The sequence below is a fragment of the Pinus tabuliformis genome, chromosome 9, assembly GCF_031772625.1.
Source record: "Pinus tabuliformis cultivar Carrire ecotype Pingquan chromosome 9, CPIR1, whole genome shotgun sequence".
Lineage (NCBI taxonomy): Eukaryota > Viridiplantae > Streptophyta > Pinopsida > Pinales > Pinaceae > Pinus > Pinus tabuliformis.
Window position 1 is genome coordinate 231,008,462 of NC_142307.1, and position 16,362 is coordinate 231,024,823.

The following is a 16,362-nucleotide window of genomic DNA, read 5'->3' on the forward strand; positions in this document are numbered from 1 at the left end:
AAATTATGATTTTTCCTAGGGAATTTTTAATTTTTATTATATATATATATATATATATATATATATATATATATATATTTTTTTATTTATTTCCTATTTCCTATTTCCTATTTCCCATTTCCTATTTATTTATTTTTATTTTTTTTATTTTTTTTTTGGTGTGATGAGTCTAAGTCATTTCCTTAATACATGCATTGATACTAAGTCTCCCATTTTTCGAATTTATAAAAAGCACATGCCTCTACATTTGCAACAATTTCCCATTCTTTTTCTTCTTCTTTAGTATACACCTTAATGATAGGTGAAAATGTATAGGAATGAAAAAATTCACATGATGATGACCAAAAGCAACAACAAAAATGTCAATTGATGAAAGTCTACATTTTCATATTTACTTTCTTGAATCAACCACAACGTCTTGTAACCTTTAGCAACTTAGCCATACTTTTGGAATCATAAATTGAACATTTAACACTCATTTTTTATTATCTATTTTTTAAATACTTTGAGGATTACTCACATTTCCTCTATAATTTTCCTCTCATCATCCTATGTAATATTCTGAAGGGAAAAAAAACCTACACAAATTTACATATACTTTGAAAAGTTTATATTAACTTCAAACATATCATGTTGCAACACATTCTCATTCTTTAGTTTTGCAATCTTTCGCATTATTTCATCTCCATTCATTCATTAATTATTTAGAGTTAACTAAGATTCAATACCACAAATTTAAAATGGCATCCTTATTCATGCTTTAATCTTCACCTTTAATATGATACGCATGACAAAATAGATCATCTTTGTTTACATCTAAATTTGATCTTCACTTTTAGAATAATGTACATCATCTATGGTGTAGTTTTTGTTTTTCAAACAATTTCAACTCTTCATTCTATAAAGTTATAAAAAGAAAGAAATTCTTATTGTTTTTCTTAAACTTAAGTATTAGAGTGTCACAATGTCTTTAGCCTATACGAAATCTTTAAACATATTTAGTAGCTAAGCAATTTCACCTAAATCCACCACCTATATAAAGTATTTTAATGCAACTTTGTGGAAGATGAAATGCTTCACATTATTTCCCATAAACCAAATAACTCAAATTTAAAAAAAAAATCCACCTATATAAAGTATTTTAATGCAACTTTGTGGAAGATGAAATGCTTCACATTATTTCCCATAAACCAAATAACTCAAATTTCAAGAAAATGGTGATAAGACCCTAAAGTAAAATGGTGTGGTATTCATAATCTTATTTTAACTAGTATAAAATCATCTCAACTTAGATTTATAAAAGTGTTTGGAATACAAAACTATTAATACTGAAAGAGCCTTGAGTTGAAATAGATCTACAACATGCCATACACATTCATGTGCACACAACTAAAAAGATTTTAAACATTAAAAGTTTTGTATCTCAATTTTTTTTTATCCCGAGTGATTATTAAGCTAAAAAAATATTATGAACACTATGATATGTGTGTGAAAAATAAAATATATAAATATAAATGTGATATATCTCATTTTTTTTTTTTAAATAATGCATCTCGTCTATAATATTTCGAGTTTTATGTTATTCAAAAACATATATATATATAATTTTTATAAATATTATATTCTATTTATAATATAAAAAAATAATAATAAAATAAAAAATTTAATTATTACATTAAATAAAGTTATACTATATTATAAATTGACCGCAAAGAAATTATAAAATATATCTCAATTCACTCCGCATAATTTATATATCAAAAACTATATATATGCTTTATTTTTAATGATCCCTACCCTTTGGGCTATATCTTTAATGCTCCCCATCCTTTGGGCGGGCGATAGAGAGTATAGCATGTTTGTTTTATTAATTATATATATAAATTAATGATTTTTATTATTTTAATAGAAGGTTTTAAAAAATTTACTTAATTTCTTTTGTTCATATTATATTTTTTAATTTAAATCTTAAATTTGAGATTGTATTTGAATTTGATTTGAATCAGGGCTTTATTTTCTAATAAAATTTGAAAACAGATTATATATCTATATTTTATGATGACATTGATTAATGTTAGAATTGAGGTTAACATTACTTCATAGCATTTTATGTTTTTGTCTTTTTCATAAAAACGTGATTTTTTTATTTTTTATTATTTTAATAGAAGGTTTTAAAAATTTTACTTAATTTCTTTTGTTCATATTATATTTTTTAATTTAAATCTTAAATTTGAGATTGTATTTGAATTTGATTTGAATCAGGGCTTTATTTTCTAATAAAATTTGAAAACAGATTATATATCTATATTTTATGATGACATTGATTAATGTTAGAATTGAGGTAAACATTACTTCATAGCATTTTATGTTTTTGTCTTTTTCATAAAAACGTGATTTTTTTATTTATTTTTTATGGTGCCAATATTACATTTAGCTATTGCAATAATGACAATGTCTAACTATGATTATTGACATGTTGACAATCTACCATAATAAATGCTCAAAACTTGTAACTAAGTTCCAAGTAACAAAGCATTTTACCTCTGTAATTAAGTAAGAGAAGAATATTAGAGAAAAGCTAATACATAAAGTTAAAAATGGCACACAAACTAATACGAGGTAAACTATCATTTCTAATGTTGATTCAATGTATTGAGTGAGAGAAAACCTCAATATGCATTTGTTGTAATAGTTTATGACATTAACAAAATATTGAAAATTATATGGCATAACAAAATATCGCAAGATTTTCAAGAAGTCCACTTGTTACCTAGTAAGTGTTGTAATAGTTCCTTCTTGTGTTGTTGAAGAGAGAGATGGTCGAAGTTGGACTTGATAGAGAGAATGTGCTTTGATGGTTCTTCAAACCAGTGTTCCATGGGGATATGGCCCTCGAGGTGGGGAGCACACTCCCTATGTTATTCATGCACCCAAGACAAGGGGACGCATGGAGAAACATTTCCTCACTTCCCCCTTTTGGGAAAACTCAGGGAAATGTAGGGGGAACGTTTCCCCAATGTGGTGGACATGTTTCTCCAAAAGGTGTGCTTGTGGGTATCTCCCTCAAAAAGGGCTAGGCATCCCCCTTGAATTTTGCTTGAAAACAACAATCTATGAGTGGAAAACCCTAATATTTAACCTTAGGGCCCTCCTAATGCTATGTAATTAATGGTAATATGGGAGTGAAAGTAAAATTAAAAGTAATTATGTAAGTAAAAGTGACATGATTCCTTCTTTATCTTTCATTTTTACACTTTAACTTAAATTTTTAACATTATCATTAATTGACTCTAGATGTTTGAGAGTACCTCATTGGACTTCATATGGAGATAGTAGAATTTTATATCCTACTCAAAATTCAGCAAACTTATAGTTTTCAAGGTTGGGGGGCTTGCAATGTTTCCATTGGATTCTAAGATGTATGAGAGCTTGGAACTAGCATTTAATCAAGAGCGCCAAGCCCTCTATGTACCTTGATGTTGGTGGCATTGATCATTGAACTCCTTTGTCTTGACCCTAATAAAATTGTACCTATCACTCAAAGAAAATATCGACTTGACCAGTTAAGTTGTTTATTGTTAGACACCTAATCCCCGTGATTAAGATTTGGATTAGTGTGTGTTATGAAAATTACTTATTAAGTCCAAGAAAACTTGGAAACCGAATCAACAATTTTCCTAATGTATTTATATGTCACTATGTGCATCGTTCTTATTATCAATAATATATAGTCGAATTCGTTTTAAATTTGTGATTCCAATAGTGGAATTAGAGCATTGGTTCAAGGAATATCAGAGTGAAGGTTAATCTGCTCTATCGAATAGAATGAGCCACTAGTTTTGTGGCCTCTGTCAATTAAGCCACTAATTTTGTGGTCTTCGTGGGTGCTCCTTATATCTCAGACTTTGGTCTGAAAACACATAGCACTTACGTGAATTTGTCGGGCAAAGAATGAGGTTTCGAGTGAATCTTGGAGTCGCAAACGTGGAGCATGTGGCGAAGAATTGTATAGAGCAAGTCGTGATATGTTACTTCTTATAAGTTATTGAGACCTCACAGGACAAGACGACGACTCTCCCTATAGTAGAGCAACAAGACCATACCACAAACTGACCACTCTTGGAGGTCAAGGCATGAGTAAATTTACAAAAGATATGTAAATTACACGCATTGTTGAATCTAAAGATCTTGAAGAACTGGAGTTGTCAAGTTGTAAGTTTAAATGCCAGTGGTCGGTCCTTCCCCTGTCAAAAGTGCCAAAACAATGGGTCAGCATGTTATTTAACCTCTAAGATATAAATCAAAGTTATACTTTGTGATGGCTGTGTGATATTAAATATTTTCCATCATTAGTTATTGTGCTAGTATGTTTTTGTTTGACATATAATCTAAGTTGGGCTCTTGAGATTGTGTTTGAAGAGCATATGAGCAACTTAAAATTCATGTAATAATTGTTTGGATATTAGGCATTTATTGGCTTATGTTAAGCGCCAGAATTTGGTCAATTAATTATAGACCACTCTAACCCTGCATGAATGGAAAAACTAATCTATGTGTTATCATATGGAAAAGTTGAGTCGCTTCTTCCTTCCTTTGTGAACAAATGAAAGAGTGATCGCCACATCAGAGGGTAAATTTATTTATGATGGTCGTCGAAGAAAATGAAAGAGTGATCGCCACAGTAAAGCATAAACTAAATTGTATTTTCCATGCCTTCGCACATTGTTTTTTTGCTATTCGAGTTGTTTCAAGTTAATGCATTGGTCGAGTTCTTTCAAATTAATACAATTGTTTTTTGTGATTTTTCCTCCATTATTTTTCCTTGTTTGAAAGAAGAAATGACTGGACTATTGGATTATGCTTAGAAATAGCGGGATTTCAGTTGTGGTGCCATGCTCCATTATTTAAATCCATAATTGCCTTCAAAATTTTGGATTGAATTCAGTGTCACCTTGTTTATAAAGAAGCCCTTACAAAAGAAATATTGCAGTAGAAGTCGACACTGACACATCTGAGAACCAAGTTAACTTTGACTCGACTTATTTATGAGGATAATTTCAACTTCCACTTACTTATTTTTTGTGACATGCAATCAATGGTATGCTCTCTGCAAAGCGTCGACGGCTGGTTGTGGATAGCAAAGTAAACAACTGGAGGGATTGAACCTTGCACCTTATGGTAGAATTTGTTCTTCACCTCTTCAGATGTGAAATCACTCGACGAGTCTCATTCAGAACAATGATAGCCGAAATACTATCATTGACCAAATAGTTGCTCAAACATATTTTTCAGAAAAAATTTGTGGAACCCACCTAGATGATACTTAGAAGCTTGGTCATGATAGAAAATTAGACCTATCTGAGGTGTTGTACCATTCAAATGTTCGAGTTGGTCGCAGAATTGTGTTGGTCTTAAAGTCTCGCTAAATGGATTATACATAATGTAGTGAATAACAATTGACCTTAACATAAATATAATACCATAGGTATCTAAGAAATCAAGTTTGTTGTGAGGCTTTCTTCATTGTTTGTTTCACAATATACTATTCATTGTGAAGTTGCAACGATCTAGTATTGGGAGTTGGGAGTTGTCCATATGTATTTACTTTTACTTTTTGAATTACATTGTAAACGAGTGCATTTGCAGTTGAAAGCGACACCCTTTTCAAAGTTGATTGTTTTCTAATGGTGAGTTAGAGAAAATGGTGAGAATTAATGATTTGGTAGAGTTATTAAATACTCTAATGATCTCTATTGTTCATAACACAATCCAAATTAACAAGGACACCCTGTCTGACATTAAAAATTGTTTGCAAAATGCACAAGAAAAGATCGAGTTTCTACAACTCGAATCTCAATTCCAGAAAGATGAACTACAACAAAAAAGACATGATTCTAAACTATCTTTTGTTCATAACAACTCCCCGTTTAGGCCTGATCAACAGTCACAGAATGATAAAAATAAGGGAGCCACTTTAGGAGCATATTTGCATAAAAATGTGAAAATTCAACCTACACTACCCAAAACCTTCATTAGACCTTGGGAAGAAATTATGCACAACAAAAATAGAACTGGTGTGGGATATAATAAGGATGTTTCTTTTCAATTTCCTGATTTTTCAAAACCTATACAATTTCATAGTATTGGGTTTTTGGGTGATGTTGTTCCACAACCACAATAAATTATAAGATGTCAACATTGTGATCGAGTTGGACATATGAAAGATCATCGTTTTGATCTTCACCCTTGTGAGCATTGTGGTAAACACACTCATCATTCAGACAGATATTCCAAAAACAAGAAACCTGCAATAAAGAAGATTCATCTTGGATGGATTGCTTCTTGGCAACGGTTGCCAATAGCCAAGAAAATATATTGATCATATCACAGAATTTGTTCACGACTTTTGAATAGTCTTGCAGTGAAGAGTACTTCATCTTCTCACCCTCTATCTGACAAGGGGGGAATTAATGGTCTGCTACCGGTTCAATGATTTATCAAGCGAACCTAAGTCAAAGATAATCAGAGTTCACTGCTACAGCCTAGAGTCTGAGTTTGCAGTCAGATTCAAGTTGTAGTCAAATCAGAGATGAATTTGTGTTCTATGAGATTTTATACTCTATGAGCATGATTGCATGTTTTTGGCATGCTGAGTTTTGGTTGGTGTCTTTTCTCCTTAAAACACCACCTACAAAAATACTTCGGTATCTACGACACCAATTTATGGTGAAGGAGCACTTCCATTAGTAGAAGATGCCATATTAGGAATTGTTCCAAGAATTGCTTTGGCATTTCCAAATTTGGTTTGTTTAGGAATTTCTATGATAGTTCCAGAGTTGGTGGTCATCTTTGAACCATCATTGGTTAAGACCTCGAGTTCTCTCATTTTTTGGTTTGTGGTCATCTTTGAAAACCATTTCTAAGAAACATACAACTCTTGGCTATGATGCATTTTTCGCTCTCATTCTTGGACTTTGATACATCCCTTCAAATTAATTGGGGAATGTTAGACACCTAATCCTCGTCATTAATATTTGGGTTAGTGTGTGTAATAGAGATTAGGTATTAGAGTCCAAGAAAACCTAGAAACCGAATCAACGGTTTTCCTATTGTATTTATATGTACATCATTCTATTTATCATTAATATACAGTTGAATTCATTTCTAATTTGTGATTCCAACATTTATATCTTATTTTAATGCTTAGACGGTGATATTAATGACAAGGAATCCCTATATATATATATATATATATATATATATATATATTGATTTTGATGATATGTAGGTATTTGTTCTAACATGATTTTTTTGGACTATAATGACCATCTAAAGTCTCTTTATTAGTGCAGTTTTGGTTCAAATATGTATTGCACTCAGTGTTATTTTAATCATATACTCCCTTGTTATATATATGAGAAACTTCCCATTTTGTGTAAATGGTTTGGATTCATATGGATGCACATGAATATTCATATATTTTTTGGTTCAGTTTTTTTTCCATTACCTAGGTTTGGGGTCAACCGACACTGATTTTGATAACATTCGTACATTGTCCATTTTTCATTTTTAGTTTTAGCTTTTGAATGATGACATTAGAGTCTTTGATTAATCACATTTTACTATTTTTGAATTTAAATCATTTCAATTTTTAATATCAACTATTTTGATTAGTACTAAAAATGAATAATGAATTTAAATCAATGTCTACAATATTTTACTATTTTTATTTAATTAAATTATTTATGATATATGAATGAATCATTTCATTATTGAAATAAATTATGTTTCCTAGGGCGCTCCAACAAGTCCTTGTTCTCGTGCCCCATCCCAAAAACTTGGTAGAACATTGCTTCAAATTATGTGAGCTGAATGTTGGGCAAAGCATGGTTATGTAAGAGCGTTGAACAAGGCTGTGAAGTTGTCATTGTCTCCAGTACTAATTTTGGTAATCATATCTCTCCTGCGCCATTCTAGTTGTTGCATATTATTGTGCTAAGCTAACTATCTACTTGACACTGGAATAGAGCATTGCCCTATCCTGCTTGTTTCTTGGGAGGCAGTTCTCGGAGCAAAATTGCCAATTCAAATAGATTATGTTTTTATAACCACATAGATTGTTTCTTCCTTCTCCTCTTCCTGGATTTGCAAGGTTGTTTCCACTGAAAAAATAACAATTAACATGGTTATAGCGAGCCTCTGTGCGAGAGTGACTAAACGACTTACTCAATGCAGTGTGAGTCTATCCCTTATGCTCCACCAAAGTTCTCTTGTTCCACCAATTTTGCGCATTGCCTCCTTGCAGAACCTTGGGTTTCCGTTCCACTCACAACCATAGATATAGAAGAGATTCTATTTCATTTTCCCTCCTCTCTGGGCTACTGGAGCACATGGGATCTACTAATTGGATGATTTATATGGTGGAAATTTATTATTCTTGACATTGTTGTCCTCTCTTGTTACTAAATTGCACATCAAGCCACCAGATCGAGTCTAACCCATGTTTCAGGGTCTCATTTGGAATAACAAGGAGAAAGGTTCTTCTCCAAACAACGAGCTTAGGATGTTCAACCAAAGGTTTCTCTCCAAACAATGAACACAGGACGTTCAACAGGGCAAACATTTCCGTAAATGGCTAGCAGCATTTGTTCACTCGTTCTGAACTTGTCTTTTTCTGGTTAATATAACTAAAGCCCAAGGTTTCAACTTTGCTTCACATCCCTATTCTTCCGCCCTTGATTTCTCATTTCCACCAAAGCGCATGCATGTATTTATAGATATGCACCGGTAGGTCAATTGTTAAAATTGGCAACTAGGGCCAAACTCCATGTGGGTCTACTTATTTATGGCAACTAATATTTTTCTTTGATTCCTCTCATTGAGAGGTGTAGGATTAATCTAAAGATCATCTGGTTCCGACATGTATTCATGGATATATGAATTTATTTGTGTTATGTGACAATTCATCAAGTTCGGCCATCAACCAAATTACCCCCATTTATCCTCAACGATGCACTATAAATAAAGGTGGCTTGCAAGTCATTTTAGACACACCTTGTGATCTCTTCCTCTCCACTTGTTTGGGTTGGTAGAAGGAGAAGTCTCTAAAAGAATATGTTTTGGGAGAAGGTCTAACGATGCCCTAGCCCTTAACACAGCGATGGAGGAGAGACCTTAACACTGTCCTGAAGGAGTCATATAGCAACAGTGGAAGAAGACACCTAGCCGCAGTCAAGGAGGGTTATATATACAGCTACAGAAAGATCTTAGCGGCAACATCTAAGGGTGCCCTAGGCCGCAGTTAACGAGGGCTTTTACACAGCAAGAGGAGGATCCATATACGTTGTATAGAGGAGGCCTTAACTAGCCCTAGATGCAGTAAAAAAGAAGACTATTCAAGCATGCCCTAGCTGTAGTCATGGAGGAGTCTTACCATAGGAAAATGATGCCTAATTTGACCTCTGATTTGGACAGGGACAACATCAAGCTTCAAGCAGATAAGTAAGCTATGAAAATCAGTGGGCTTGTATGACGTGGAGAAGAGTGTTGAAGGGTATGTGTTGAAGTCTGTCCAGCAAGGCGTGCTTGGACAGCATATGTTAGGGTTGTGTTGACAATAAATGCAAGGGCATAATTGTTGTATGTTGCAGACCTTGATTTAGAAGCTATGTACAGTCACTTGGATGGAGCAAGGGGTGTGAGATCCTGAACTTGATGAAGGCTATAAACAGTGAATTTTGTGGAAGAGAAATCACTGTGTTGAAGACCTTGGTTGGAAACCCTAAGTACAATGACCTTTGGAGCAGAAAAGGGGACTGTTAGAGGGCAGATTAATATAGGCCTATGTTCAGTGACCATGGTGGAGCTTCATCATTGATAGAAGATAGATCGATGAGCTGATCATGTAAGAGAATATGAAGGTGCGGACTTCCTCGTGAGCAGCAAAGGTTTATGCTGCTACAGGAAAACTCTGTGTTAGGCCAAACGCCATAACACCACAGTCAATATTCCATATGGGTATTTGAGGGCTCAGATCATTAGCATAATACATGGAGTTGTCATACTGTCGAAGCCATTAGAGGGTTGTATGTTGTATGTTGTTGTTGCAATATGAGATGGATAGCGCTATTGTCATGGGTTGGTATTATTGTGTTGAATATTATTCAACTAACAAGGTGCAACATAGTGATGGAATCACCTTGGAGAATCAGTTGAAGAATGAGGATTGATAAGTATGCCTTCCCCTGAGTTTAGAACTGCAATCCTTGTCATCAAATCTACAACCTCATTGTGTCATCTTCATGGTGAAGATCTTTGAAGTCTGATCTCGCATTTTGGCAAGTCAAAGTGTTTACTTCAAATGTATTTGTACTATCTCTCTCTGCTGAACTATTGAAGATCATAAGAAGATTTGATCAAGGGTTTCCCCACATTGGGGTTTGTCCCTGGCTGGCGCCACATCTTGTGTCCTTTTGTCTTGGCTTTGTTTTCTGCGATTTATGTTTATGTTCTATCTGCATTTTACTATCATGCTAAATGTGATTGTTAATCTAGAATTGATATTGAGCTAATATGGAAAATTAAAGTAAATTTGCTCTAAGCATAGAACATACCTAAAATTAACACCAATGCCAAGTTCAAACGATATGGATACTCACTGAACATGTGTTCTTGTTCGATTATCTAGTAATCAACATCTTGGGACTCGGATCAAGGCAATGCAGATCAAAAGCTAAAAATAATAATATTCATAATCAATGCAATGGGCATCTTGCAAAGTTTTTAAACATTTTCAAGATAATAAATTTTAAAAATTTAGCACGACAGATTTAAAAAGAGTAATAATGAACAGTGATAGTCTAATTTTTTATGTTTTTAGTTTTTGGTATATTTTTAGTTAAATTTGCCCAATATTTGGTAAAGATTTGTTGGAATCACAAATTTGAGCAATCAAATCTGCATAATTAAGATTTGTTGAAATCACAAATTTGAGCAACCAAATCTGCATAATTCAACTATTTCAAAAAAATTTAAGACACTAAATCCATTTATACATTCAAAAACACATTTAAAAAAATAAAAAACCACAACTACCATTCCAGTTAGACAAAACATTCTACAATATAAAACATTTTTGCCTCCTAATTGCTTATATGTCATATTTACTAATCAATCAATTTAACACTGTGAAAACATCCAACTCCATGTTTAACACTTGTGAAAGCATGAGTGTGTAACACTTGTGAAATCACGTACAACATGGACAAGATGCAGCAAACTCCATCTCTTCCCTTTCCTCATATTTACTGGTTCTTTAGATAAGTAAGTTTGTTTATTTAATGTGAATCTAGCTTGCACATTGAGCTCTATACACCTGTTTGCCTGTTTATTTAATGCTACTTCATATCACTTAGGTATACTGTTCTCCTACAATTGCTGCCTTTTCTAAGTTCTTAAGGCAAGGACTTGCTGCCTTTGCAGCTCCTCTGGTTTATCTTTTAACCATGATCACCATAGAGTAAGCAGTTGACAATGCATTTTTAACCATGATCACCCTAGAGTAAGCAGTTGACAATGCATATTTATAAAAGGATTTTAAAATTGACAATGCATATTTATAAAAGGATTTTAAAATGTATTGAGTAGTAGGATCCATAATTTAAAAAATGTTGTTCTAATTTAATTTCCACACACAACCATAACCTCAAATTTTCACTAGTTCTTTGCCACCAGTTTATTGTGAAATATTTTAGTTCACTTTGGTGTATAGTATCAGTCGTTTGCTTTTATCTAGGTGATTATCTCCTCTCGGCCTTGTCCCTTGCCTCGGCCATTGGGTAATGACGGATTAGAGTTAAGATAAACCATTTTTGCTAGCAAAATGTTTTATACCTCTATTCAATATTTTTTAATCATGTATTTTAAATTATACTTCTATTCAATATTTTTTAATCATGTATTTTAAATTATACTTCTATTCAATATTTTTTATAATGTACTTTAAAAGTTTTCTCAAGTAAATATCGACCCTTTTTTTAAGTGTTAGTTTAAGGAATAAGTTGATCATATAACAAACTTATTAATTTTTAAAAATTTGACAAAAAGTTAGGAAGTCATCTAAACATATAGCAATCTCTCTTTGCTTTTTAAATTTACTTTTGGATTTTTTTTTACTGGTTTTAAGATTAGGTAAAAGTCTAAAAACATTATTCCATCATACATAAATCTTAAACATATAGCAATCTCTCTTTGCTTTTTAAATTTACTTTTGGATTTTTTTTTACTGGTTTTAAGATTAGGTAAAAGTCTAAAAACATTATTCCATCATACATAAATCTTATCCATTATAAAATTCTGACAAAATCTTATCCATTATAAAATTCTGACAAGATATAGGTAAGAATTTTAAGTATCATCAGAATTTTATTATGAAATATTTATGTATGATGATATAATGTTTTTCAAATTTTGCCCAAATCTTGAAATGACCCAAATCTTCCAAAATTCAAATTTGAATTCTACACCAAAAGAAAACAAGAAAGTTGCTATATCTTCAGATAATGCCCTAATTTTATAAATTCAAATAATACGAATCTTAGTTAGTCGAATAAAGGAAATATACGTGAGAGAAACCAGCCTTCTCTGTAACCTAGGAAGGAAATAGAAATCTATGCAGTGGAGCAAAAGCTTTAGAGCCAAATCAGGTCAAATGGCAAGCCAAACATTAAGTATGTCTCGGACTTCCGAAATGCTTCAACATAAAACTTGCCAATCTAGAAAATCTCAAAAAAATCAGAAATATGTAAATGTCAAAAAACCCTCTCAACAGAAAATCTATGCAGTGGAGCAAAAGCTTTCGATCCAAATCAGGTAAATAGGCCAGTCAAACATTATTTGTCGGACTTCAGAAATGCTCAAGCATAAAACTTGCCAATTTAGAAAATCTCAAAAAAAAAAATGCAGAAATATGTAAATGTCAAAAAGTCCTCTCCTAATGTGTCAGAACAATCAATCTCAATTAAACCCAGTCAAACTTGCCAAGTAACTTGGTCAAGTTCATTGATTCTTGGCAAGCTTGATCCAACTAAGCAGACTTGGCTCATTTAGGAGCTTAGCGGAATAAACTCACTTTGGTATTCAGGAGACACGGTAAGTCGTGTTCCATTTTTCAAAGAAAGTTCAAGGGTATATAAAGAATGCAAGTTTTCAAAAATAAATTTGTAAAAGAAGATGACAAGAAATTGTCCACAAGTAGTCCAACTGGCTAGCTTGAGCATTTGAGTGCTTTGAGCTACCTGCAAGATCTTTTGAGGTCAATTCCCTGGGCTGGCTGCCTTTGTTTTCCTAACCAGATATCCCTACAAAGTCAGGCACCATAATCAGCACCAATGGATTTACAATTTAGACAGGTACTGTTTGTGAAATATGGGTAAGTGCCCACGAGTTTCCCTACAACATTTTTCTTTAAAAAATGAAATGGTCTTAAGTATCTATAACCCTCCCATGTGACCCTAAGCACCATTACGTATTCAATATTGCATGGGAATTCCAACTCTCAAATGGAGAAATAAACAGAGAGCAATTTAACTCACATCCATCACTGCTATCAAAGTAAAAGATGCAAATCCAGTGCCAAACACTCACCATCTATCTCAAAAATTGGAAAAATGACAATAGGAGAAATGCAACACTTTCCAATCACTCACTCTATATCCAGTGTTCCACAGGGGCACGTCCCCATGTTTCCCACGCTCCAGGGACCAGAGGCACCTTGGGAAACTTGGGGAACATTACCCAGTTTGCATTTCCCCAAAAGGGGGCATTTGGGCACCCCCTTTCCTTTAGAAGGAGGACACCTGGCCATCCCCATATTTTTTTGTCCAACAACCCTAAGCTTTACTTGGACTACAAATGAATAAAGCAAAATTTCAAATCTTATTTAGAATTTGGTAGACTTAACAGTTTTCAGGATTCCAGGATTGGTGGGATTACAGCGGTTCCACTAAATTGCACAATGATGAATGAATTTGTATGAGATGAATTGTTATTGTTAGGATTTTAGAATTATTATTTTTATTTTTATAATTTTAGAGATATAGAAGACCCATCTGCTAGGGATTCTAACACACCTCATCCCTCCTGAATTTCCTAAAATTTAAGAGTGCTCCCACACGTCCCTTGTGCATCTCCCCGCTCCTGCACTCCCATCCCGGAAACTTGGCAGAACATAGTATGTATCTTAGAAACATGGAATAATGATGATAGGAGAAACGCACAAATAACCATGCACTATAATCTAAATAAATAAACAAATCAGGTAAGACAATCATTTAATGCTTTATAAAATATGCCAATGGGGTGGGTGTTGGTTCAATGGTGAGGACGAAAAGCTTATTAATCCATTCACCAGAATTCTAATATGGGAGAAACCCCTATCTCTGCGGTGTGGTTGAATCGAGGTACAGGTTGTGGGGAAGTTTGGTAGAATAGTTATTCCAATGCTGTGGCATCTTGGCTAAAAGCAAGTCTAAATCCTTCTTGGTTGTTGAATCTTTATGTTAAAATTGGCGACTAGGGCCAAACTCCATGTGGGTCATCTTATTAATGGCAGTTGATATTTTTATTGGATCCCTCTCATTGAGAGGTGTAGGATTGATCTAAAGATCATCCGATTCCGATAAGTATTTATGAAGATATGAATTTATTTTGATTGTGGACAAATTGTTAAGTCGGCCAGCAACTTATGTAGGATCAGAAGCCCAATAGTCATGTCTATTAAACCTCTACGTTTTAGTATAAATAGAAGAGGACTTGAAGTCATTTGTCTCACACACACTCACTCTTGTGATCTCACTTCATCTTGTTTTGGGTTTGATAAAGATGAGAGATAGAGGGAGTACCCTAGGGTATACGCTGCCCTAGATCTAAATGCAATCATGGGAGAATAAACTCTACGTTGTTCAAAAAACCGGAAAATCTAGAAAAGCCGGAATTGTCGGAAAAGTCGGAATTGCTGGAAAAGTCGGAATTGCTCAAAAAGCCGGAAAAGCCGGAATTGCCGGAAAAGCCGGAATTACCGGAAAAGCCGAAATTGCCGGAAAAGCCAGAAAAGCCGAAATTGCCGGAAAAGCCAGAAAAGCCGGAATTGTCGAAAAAGCTAGAAAAGCCAAAATTGTCAGAAAAGCCGAAACTGTCGAAAAAGCCAAAAAAGCCGGAATTGCCGTAAAAGCCGGAACTGTCAGAACAGCCGGAAAAGCCGGAACTGCCGGAAAAGCCGAAACAGCCAGAACTGCCGGAACAACAGAAGCATCTGTCTCCGAAGGAGAGCAGCATGCAAGGGACAACTAACTAACATTGGGACAGTTGTATGGTACTTAACAGCAAGCTAAGGACAATAAGCATGCTAGGGACAACAAGCAAGCAAGGTGCAGCCAACACATAGGTCAGGATGGCAATATGGTGTAGTAATGGCACATAATGCAGTACAGTGATGGGTACAGTCATAATTAATGAAGTGTGATGAGATGTAGCATAATGATGATGGGTGTAGCATGGTGCAGCGCAGTGAGGTGCAGGATGATGACGAAATGCAACACATTGATAGGTGAAGGAGTCACCTTGGAGAATCAGTGGAAGCAGCATGTCTTCAATTGATCTCATGTATCATCTAATTAGAGATGATCTATGCTCTTATCTAGATAAGTTAAAGTGTTGACTTCTGTTGTAAACGTACTATCTCTCTCTCTCTGTTGAACTATTGAAGAACATATAAGAAGAATTGATCAAGGATTTCCCCACATTGAAGTTTGTCCCTAGCTAGCGCCACATCTTGTGTCCTCTTGTCTTGGCTCGTCTTTTGCAATTTATATTTATGTTCTATCTGCAGTTTACTTTAATGCTGATGTGATTGCTAATCTGGAAAAAATATTGGAAAATTAAAATAAATTGCTCTAGCAGAGAACATACCTAAGCTTAACATGGTGTCCAAGCCTACAAAAACTGACACAACTACAACAAAAAAACAAACATCAGTTGCCAGAAAAAGAAAAACAATGCTTTAGAGAATATACCGTAAATTAGACCATTTCTACAGATAATATTTGCAGAATGTGCATAGAGCATTAAATCTAATTGATTGAATCATCATTGCATTAAAATTCAATCAATCTTACTCCCAATCATAATTCAGAACTTTGGAAATTGGACATATAATTGCCCTCTAGAGAGTTACTCAATCAGCATGGAATTAATCATAAATATAATGAAAATTAAACTCTAATCTGTGCTACAAGAGCTGTTTTTCTTTTTCCATGGGGCCACAGAGTTACTGAATGCTTCATAAACAATATCCAACTCTAATCT